At 43.1% G+C, this 8,684-nt stretch overlaps 1 protein-coding gene across 1 annotated transcript in view; it reads left to right on the top strand.

The window, feature by feature from the left end:
- Positions 1-1,808: 1,808 nt before the first annotated feature.
- The window catches only part of ITPR1 (inositol 1,4,5-trisphosphate receptor type 1), a 57,497-nt gene continuing 50,621 nt past the window's right edge, over positions 1,809-8,684 (top strand). Inside the window, exon 1 of the mRNA XM_053468844.1 lies at positions 1,809-1,994. The gene's annotated coding sequence lies outside the window, so the exon portion shown is untranslated. The remainder of the gene's footprint in view (positions 1,995-8,684) is intronic.

Genomic DNA, 8,684 nt, shown 5'->3' with positions numbered 1-8,684 from the left:
CCACCAGCACATGTACTGCCCCTAACAGCTCTGCCATTGTTACCCCAGCCTCTGCTGTGTCACCCAGTCCCTAGAAAGTCTCCACCAACCCCTGCCATATCCCCACCCCTTACAATGTCCCCACCAATCACTGTGATTTCTCCCAGCCCATGCCATGTTCCTTCAGCCCCTCAGTTGTCTACACCAGCCCCTGTATTGTCGCCATCAGCCCTGCCATGTCCCCTTTTTTGTATTGAAAAAAAAACACTAAAACATCTAGCTGGTTGGATATACAATCAGTGTTGTAAAACCTCCCATACTTATTGTGATGTCATGCAAAATATGATGATCATATCAGCGTCGCTTCTCCGGGTCGACAACCAAATCCCTCAGGTCGTGGGAGCGGGTCCTGACTGGACCACGTCCCGCAAGAGTAGGCTCCAGGTAGCTTGCAGGCAAAAGTTCCCAGGAATGATGATGATGTCATCAGGCCTGGGCAGGTGCAGATACCTCAATTGATCATTCATTTTAAGGCATGTATTTCACATCCACATTATGACATCATCATATCTGGGTACAGACCAGCTTACTTATGTGGCATAATTTGCTGTACCGGGGATAATGGGTACCACTGTGGATTTATTTCCTCCTTCTAGTACCCTCCTGGTAGTATTTTGCTCCTGGAAGAGTGACTTAGCACCAAAAACTGATTAAATCCATAAATCTCCACTATTGGAAGCCATATTTATTAGAAAAGAGGGAGGACAAGCTTGTAGAAACTAAACATAGCTATATTCAAATTGAGGGTTGAAGTAACAACTTGTGGGCACCACATGCTTATTAAAAAAGACATGGTTAATGTAGAGATTTTTTTTTACCTATTGAGGTTGGAGAGACACATAGGTCCATGATATCCATAACTACATTTATCTAGATGAAGGCAAGAGAAGAAGATGCGGTTCTACATTGTTCCAATTCCACAAGCTTGGACATTCAAGGATATGATGTCACTTCCTACGCTCGCCACTTATGCAAATGTATCAATTTCTATTTTACTTGTATCTTATTAAATGTTACATTATAACAGATAGGGATTTTCTTCAGCTTATCCGTCATCCACTTGCATCTGGACAGTTTCAACCAAGAGACGGCCTAAAAGGAACTTGGTCGCCAAACCAAGAAGACCTCAACTAAAATCTGTCTTTTCGCTTCTTGTTCCAGGATAGCCTTTTTTCGATGTAAATTCCATGAACGATTTAGTCAAAGACCTTTATCAGTCCAACTGAAAAACAGACGTAAGTTTCTGAGACCTCACAGGTCTTCTTCTTCAGGAATGCAAATTAATTCCGCCTGTGTTGGGTTGAAGGAACATCTCAATGTGTTTTAAGTTACAGAAAATTATCATTTCTTCATAATGTGTCAGAATATTCAACAGGCCTGGGTAACAACCACACAAAACCACTCTTTACACATGAAATACATTAAATATGTTGGACCCCCGGCTAATAATAGCCTTATGTTTATTTTAGACATGTCTTCTCCCTTATTCCTCTGCTGCTCAGTCTGTACTTCAAACTTGATGCAGAGATTACTCCAATAGCGTCACCGTCTTCTACCCCAATCAGACATCCCAAAAGTTGATGCAGCCTCCGTCTAACGGGACTCTACTGTCTCTCCTCAGCGCCCTGGTGCCGACTGAGCGCCGCGTCGAATTCTGGGACTTGCAGTTCTCAGCACCTCCTTGCCGCCACTCTTTCTTCCGGTTGGAACTACAAGACCCAGCGGCATAGCGAGTAATATAAGAAGACTCTGGCGGGAGGCGGGGGACAGAGTCTCGTTGAAAGTGGGTAGAGAGGGTTTTGTAGTACGAGCGGCCGTCTACAGGGACTAACTTCTCAGAGCATGGATTTATCGGCAGCCGGGGCACTCGGGGGCCACAATGTGGTAAAATACTGACCGTAAAGCAGGTACTGAGCATCCATATGTGTCCCATAGCAACACAGCTGTTTTTGCAGGTAAATGTATGTGCATGCCTGATCTGTAGCGCTTTATATTTCTATAGGGTCCGTTATCCGCTCTCAGGCGTTCTGCATTCTTCATCACTAAATCTCTATAATATGCCAGCATACTCCGGGTCCTTTTCGCAAATCGACATTTTTTTTTTATATCCATCAATTTTGATTATTAATACAATATTGTGTGCTTTTTAATTACACGCCTGTGGATCTCAATATGCAGCCTTAAATCAATGTACATGTATTATTATTAATACACCATTATGGAATATCTACTGAAATTATATGTATCTCACTATGTCTATATCTTCTGTGTGTATTGATGTTGGCTGCTCATTCCCTATCGATATATATATATATATATATATATATATATATATATATATATACACACACACACATATGGATGCTGTACTGCAGCACTATGCCACAGGATAGTGTAATTGGGGCTCCTGTGGCCCTGGTGGACAGCTTGCGGCTTCCAGTCTATAGAATATTAATGTGTGTGTATAAGCCCCGAGCAGCCTCCTGTTGATCTCTCATGTATGTATATCTGTATTTACAAACAGATGCTATAGCCGGGCGCTGTTTATTTATTTAATCGATGTTTATTTTGCTGCGTTGTAGCTTTTTCCGCTTCTAGGGACTTTCTAGGCTTTGTAGGCACTCGAGTTGGTTGTGAGAATGTATCGTTTAGTAGGATTTGTGTCCTTGGCCGTGTAGCGATGATGTAGTGTTTTGTTATGATGTCAGCGCTTGTCTGTAAGTGCACTTTGCCGCTGTTGAAAATGCAGCTGTTTATATCCGTTCATACAGATTAGGAAGAATCCTGCCTCTAATGCATGTTTGCACAGCTCACCTGCTGGACTCTGTGTACACTTTGTATATTTTATGTTATGTATGTGTGTGCGTTATGTGATTATTAAGTAAAAAGATCAGCCGTTTATACATCCAGCGCGGATGATGTTGGCGGATTTCCATCATTTTTGGTTTTAGCACTTACTGCTGGTTAGTGATTTCCCCATGTAGTTTTATTGACAAGAAATAAAAGATTATAAAACGTTAACATGTGCATTTTCTATTTTAGAGGATATATATATATGTCTCCCTTTTCTTTAATGTGTCCAGTTGCCATCATAGTGTTGCTGCTGTGGCATCCATGATGCTTTGTTCTTGTATAGGGTTTCCTCTTCAACAGGGGTTGCCTAAAACCACCGGAAAACAGATATTTCACAGTATATAATTACACCAGCCCCTGTATTGTCGCCATCAGCCCTGCCATGTCCCCTTTTTTGTATTGAAAAAAAAACCCCACTAAAATATCTAGCTGGCTGGATATACAATCAGTGTTGTGAAGCCTCCCATACTTATTGTGATGTCATGCAAAATATGATGATCATATCAGCGTTGCTTCTCCAGGTCGACAACTAAATCCCTGACTGGACCATGTCCTGCAAGAGTAGGCTCCAGGTAGCTGGCACCCACAAGTTCCCAGTTATGATGATGTCATCAGGCCTGGGCAGGTGCAGATACCTCAATTGATCATTCATTTTAAGGCATGTATTTCACATCCACATTATGAAATCATCATATCTGGGTACAGACCAGCTTACTTATGTGTCATTTCCATTTTACTTATGTGGCATTTCCCGCACAAAGCTTGAAAAAGCTTCTGTTCATGAAGCCAGGTAGACCTAATTCGCTGTACCGGGGATAATGGGTACCACCGTGGATTTATTTCCTCCTTCTAGTACCCACCATTATGTCTACCTTTTCTTTAATGTGTCCAGTTGCCATCATAGTGTTGCTGCTGTGGCATCCATGATGCTTTGTTCTTGTATAGGGTTTCCTCTTTAACGGGTTGCCTAAGACCATCGGAAAACAGATACTTCACAGTGTATAATTACATCATTTTTTAGTTGCGAGGGGTCACCACAACATGAGGAACTGTATTAAGTGGTCACGGCATTAGGAAGGCTGAGAACCACTGCTCTAGAAGGTTCCAAGTTTGCGTTCTTAACCAACTGGTCCTGTACCCATCGTCTTCTGATGCTTTAAGTGAAAAGCTGAAGCGCGTTTTAATTCTTGAAGGCTATAGCAATACATTAAAAGGCCATAATTCACAATTTAGTGAATTAATCAGATGCCATCCCCAACGCCACCAAAAAAAAGGTGCATGTGTGGCACTCCGCTTTTTATGTTTTTATGTTATTTCTTTATTTCTTACACTTCTTCTTCTTCTGGAGGACCTTAGACTATTCTACATCTGAGGCTCAGAATTGAGATGTGGCGTGTGAGATTACTGTGCCAACACAAGTGACGGCTGACAAAGTTCATCTTCGGAATATGAGGTGGCCAAGCCCATCAAAATCGCGCAATATTACAGAGACCCAAAACCCGATCAGCAGAAAGTGGTTAATATGTACCATCCAGGCCTGTCCAGAACATCTCTACCAAAACGGAGTACAAAGTAGAACAGGGAGGATCACTTGTGTTGCTGTGGGGGGGTATAATCCTTATTATTCCAGGCAGCCGGTGGCAAGAAAACCCTCCTCGGAGCCAGTGTCCGTCAGTCTAGCAGACATCACATTTTTTTCTCTATATTACTCATGTGGTTATGACCTCTTACATCTCCACGATGCCTTAAACATTTTTTCTGGAGTTCTATCCTTGCCCTTAGATCTGCATCTCAGACATGCATAGTGATGAAGGATCGTTACTTCTAATCCGAAAAGGTAGAATTTCCTTATCTGACCTCTGTTTGGGTTGTAATAGTGTCGTTATAGTTACACGATACAAGGCAAAGTGCATTTGTCATAAATTGGAAACTTGTTTAAAAACCCTTTTGGTCCTGGTAAGGCGTGCACACATTTTGTTTTGGTCTCAAGAGAACTGATCTTCTGTTGAGGTGTATTTTTATCTGTCTTCATGCAAAAGTGTTCCTGTTTTCCTTGGGCTTGCTCAACCAGAACTGATGGTAGTGTCACTTTATTCCCTTTCAGCATTGTTGCTGACTGCACATTCTAAGATAACATTTTATTGCTGCTGTTATATTCAGGCTAGTCCTGATAGCCTTTAATGGTTAGCTGGTACACTGTGGTCCATCGTTCGCACCTTGTGATGGTCAGATGAAATTGACTTGGCCGCAAATGTGAAATGCTCTCCTATAAAAGACAAAACTCTTTCATATTACACCAGGTTCCCTCTTCCCCCTAAAATTAAAAAGGCACCGTACCAGCAGATTTGGTGGAGAATTTCATAAATGTCCCCTTGGAGATGGTTAACAGGCTTTTGACGAAATGCATCGTGGGCTATGGACTTCAAAAAGCTTTGTCACCGACGGTAGCATCAGTTTATGGATGTTCTGCCACCCAAGGAGTTTTGTAGGCTGGTCACTTGAGGCTTTTGTGCTTTTATCACTCCTCAGGTATGATATCATACTAGAAAGGTATCTGTCATTGAAAGACCTTCTTGTTAGAATTCTCTACCTTAAAGTTGCAAGGCCAAGGCTCAAGCTGCTTGGTTCCATGTTTTGTTCATCGTATAAGAAAATATAACCTAAATGAACCATTTGCTACATGATGGATGAAGAAGTCAACAGTTTCTGCTAATGGAGACTTTGGTGTACCCCCCAAAACTTCTAGGGTACTATACAACAAAACTCTAAAGGGGCCATTCTGCGATCGTATATGTTAAAGTGCATATAATGACTGGCATGGGGGGGGAGCTGCCAGGAGTTTAATCACCTTATATGATGATTCTCCTGACTGTATGGGTACCAAAATATGTTGCAGCTTTTTCCCACATCGTGTTAAACATTATCACCTGGAATGCCTTCATCCTTAACCAAGTTTATCCCCAAGGTGATTGCCGCTGCTTCATTCTAAATATCAACTCCAGAATTGAGCTGGTGTGCGCTCTGCTCATCTGTACTGCCAAACGGTGCCAATGTGACCGCACTTTGAGACCCTCTAATGCTAACCATCTAAATTTTTGGGTTTGTTTTACTAGGTTTCTGTTCTCTGTATGCATTAGTCTTTAGCTGCCCCCACTCCCTTTCCACATGTTCTGCGCTTGAGGACAGATTCTGCATAGTCCCCCCACTCAGCACTCCCTCTGCTTCTTCTATTTATAGAAACACAAGACATTATTATAACCAAGTTGAAAGTATATTTTTATTCAATCACCTTCCTCCCCTGCACGCTGCACCATCTGGAACGCTGCTCACACTTCGTTGGCTTGGATAACCGCGTCTCCATATTGTGGCTTTATTTTAACTTTGTGCCGGCTATAGGGGCAGTCGGGCTTATTGGGTGGTCTCAAAATAATGCCAAAACCATGGGCTGGCATGGGCTCCCCTTCTGAGCTCCTGGTATTTTAGCAGTTTAACCCATTTTTTAACAATTACTGGATGGCATTTGGCTGCCTGGGTTGCAGTCTTTCCCAAGGCGATTTCTCCCTGTTAAGTAGTCATTTTAAATGGGTTTGAGTTATGTATCCTGCGCTGTTACTTGTCTCCGGCGCAGATGATGGTGACAAATTTATAGCAAGGTTAGGTGAATCAATAAAGATTAGAGGCTATTGTGTGTCTGAAGCTGGGCTATGGGTTAGCAAAGGTTTATTCTAGTTTCCTTGCCAGGCTGTTGGCCTTGTAGTCTTTTGCAGGTATTGTGGCGTAGATCAAAAAAAGACCTGGCTAAAATGTGGAGGAACAAAGCAAGACCCTCCGCAGTATAGCATCATTGTACTGCTGGTTATGAATATCATCCTTTGAAAGAACCGTTGCATTTGGTCTTTTTAAAGTCGCACCTCAAGCTATTTGGCCTGCACGGTTCTCGTTAGTGAAACACTTGGTAGCGCCTCCAACTTGCTTGGCACGGCTGCCAGTGGCAAAGGAGGGCCCTGCCGGGATCATCGCAGAGGTCGGCTGCCAATGGGAAAGCTTTGGAGCATGTGATGTCATCACATTGTCACCAGGTGAAGAAGTCTCTTTACTGATACCATGCTAGCTACCGAAGGCAAAATTACCAAAGCAAGTGGAGCTTGGTCACCAAACTCTTCAATGGCGAGAGCTGGATTTCTGAAATGGCACACTTCTTTCATGAGCTAAGGATAATCCCTGGCAGGCAACACTGTTGAATTTGCTGCGCGTTTCATCACACTGTCCGTGCTTCTATGAACTCCACATTGGGTGGCAGGTGTGCTATAAAAGTTAGAAGAGTTACAGCAACGATCCAGGCTAACATGCTCTGTAGCCCTAGAATAAGCGTCCAACACACAACTCCCCTGAACAGGACACAAGGAGCTGGGTGTACTTTCTATTAGTACATCTCTAGAAATCTCTAAAAGGCATTTCCACTAAAGAGAATGTCTCAATGTTTTTTTTATTTTTCTTATGTGCCTTAAGTCTGGGTCCAGCGCTATGCTCAGACACCACCATGTTTGTGAAGTTACCGTGGACTAAAGCCCTGCGCGGGACTGTTAATTCTTAATCCTGCTCCTGTTGAATTTCTGACCGCTGTCGCCCGCTCCCGCAACGTGTATGTTCTGCTCCCACCACATGTGTCCAATCCCGCCATGTGTTTGTTCCGCTCCCGCCCACCCCCTTTACCTGAATTGTAGATTTCCCACACACTCCTGCAAGGCTGCCATTGCGTTGCTCCCTTACAGCGTCTTTTCTTTTGTTCCTGTGACTCCCCTGTGTTCCTGGGATTACTGGGACCCACAGGTACACTGTCTGACCGTCGGCAACACCCGAAAAACTGCCCGCAATTTTTTTGACGGGACCAGCATCCCCATGCAGTCCTCTCCCGTGGACCTCTCCTGAAGGTGTTTGAGAAGGACTTGGACATCAAAGTATTAGTGATTGATTTCTTGCGGGGGTCAGAAGCTGAATCTTGCAGCTGCTGTTCCCAAGGTGTACTGCTAAACGGTTCTGCCGGTGATAAATACACTCTAAATAAGCCTCCACGCCACTGTTCATTTATAAGGTAGTGACCTTCGACACAGGCCACAAGCAGTTTATTGAAATCTAACATTCCTTGGATTTCTTTGGTCTGGCTCCAAAATACTGCATACTTCATTAAACCAAAAGTACATTATATACTAAATCATGCTTACGGAAAAGTTAAGAATACACCGTATTACATCAGGATGTAGACTATAGTTTGGGGAAAACATTGGGCATTACCGTCAAGGGATTAATCCAGAAAATAAATGACACAGTATAGGTGGGACAGACAGGTGGGGTGCATTCCTCTTACCTGGGGCTTAGTTAGCTGCCCGTAACTATCCATTACCTGCACTGGGATCACATAATTTCCAAACAAATCATAGCGTCTGTTAAAATATCTAATTTGTTTGGCGCCACAGTTTATGTTTCCTGATTTAATGGGAAAAAAGCTGGATTAAAGGGCCATCGTGGACCAAGATGCACCCGTTGGGAATTAAGAAGTGCACATTCACTCACCCCAGTGCATTCTTGCCTAGCAGATGGCTTCATGATGGAATGGTGTGGCCGATGCCCTTTGTCCTTTGCACCGAGCCTTTTTTCGACTGTTCCTTTAACTCATTGGAATTAGTTGCAATCCGGTAGACTCTTTCCAGTAAAATCATGTTGCACAGACCAGGAGGTAATCCTACAAAAGTGAAAAGATTGTGAAAAACCAGTCTTAAAACGTATATGTAAAG

Source organism: Spea bombifrons, chromosome 6, assembly GCF_027358695.1.
Source record: "Spea bombifrons isolate aSpeBom1 chromosome 6, aSpeBom1.2.pri, whole genome shotgun sequence".
NCBI lineage: Eukaryota > Metazoa > Chordata > Amphibia > Anura > Pelobatidae > Spea > Spea bombifrons.
This window is presented reverse-complemented; position numbering and strand designations above follow the sequence as displayed.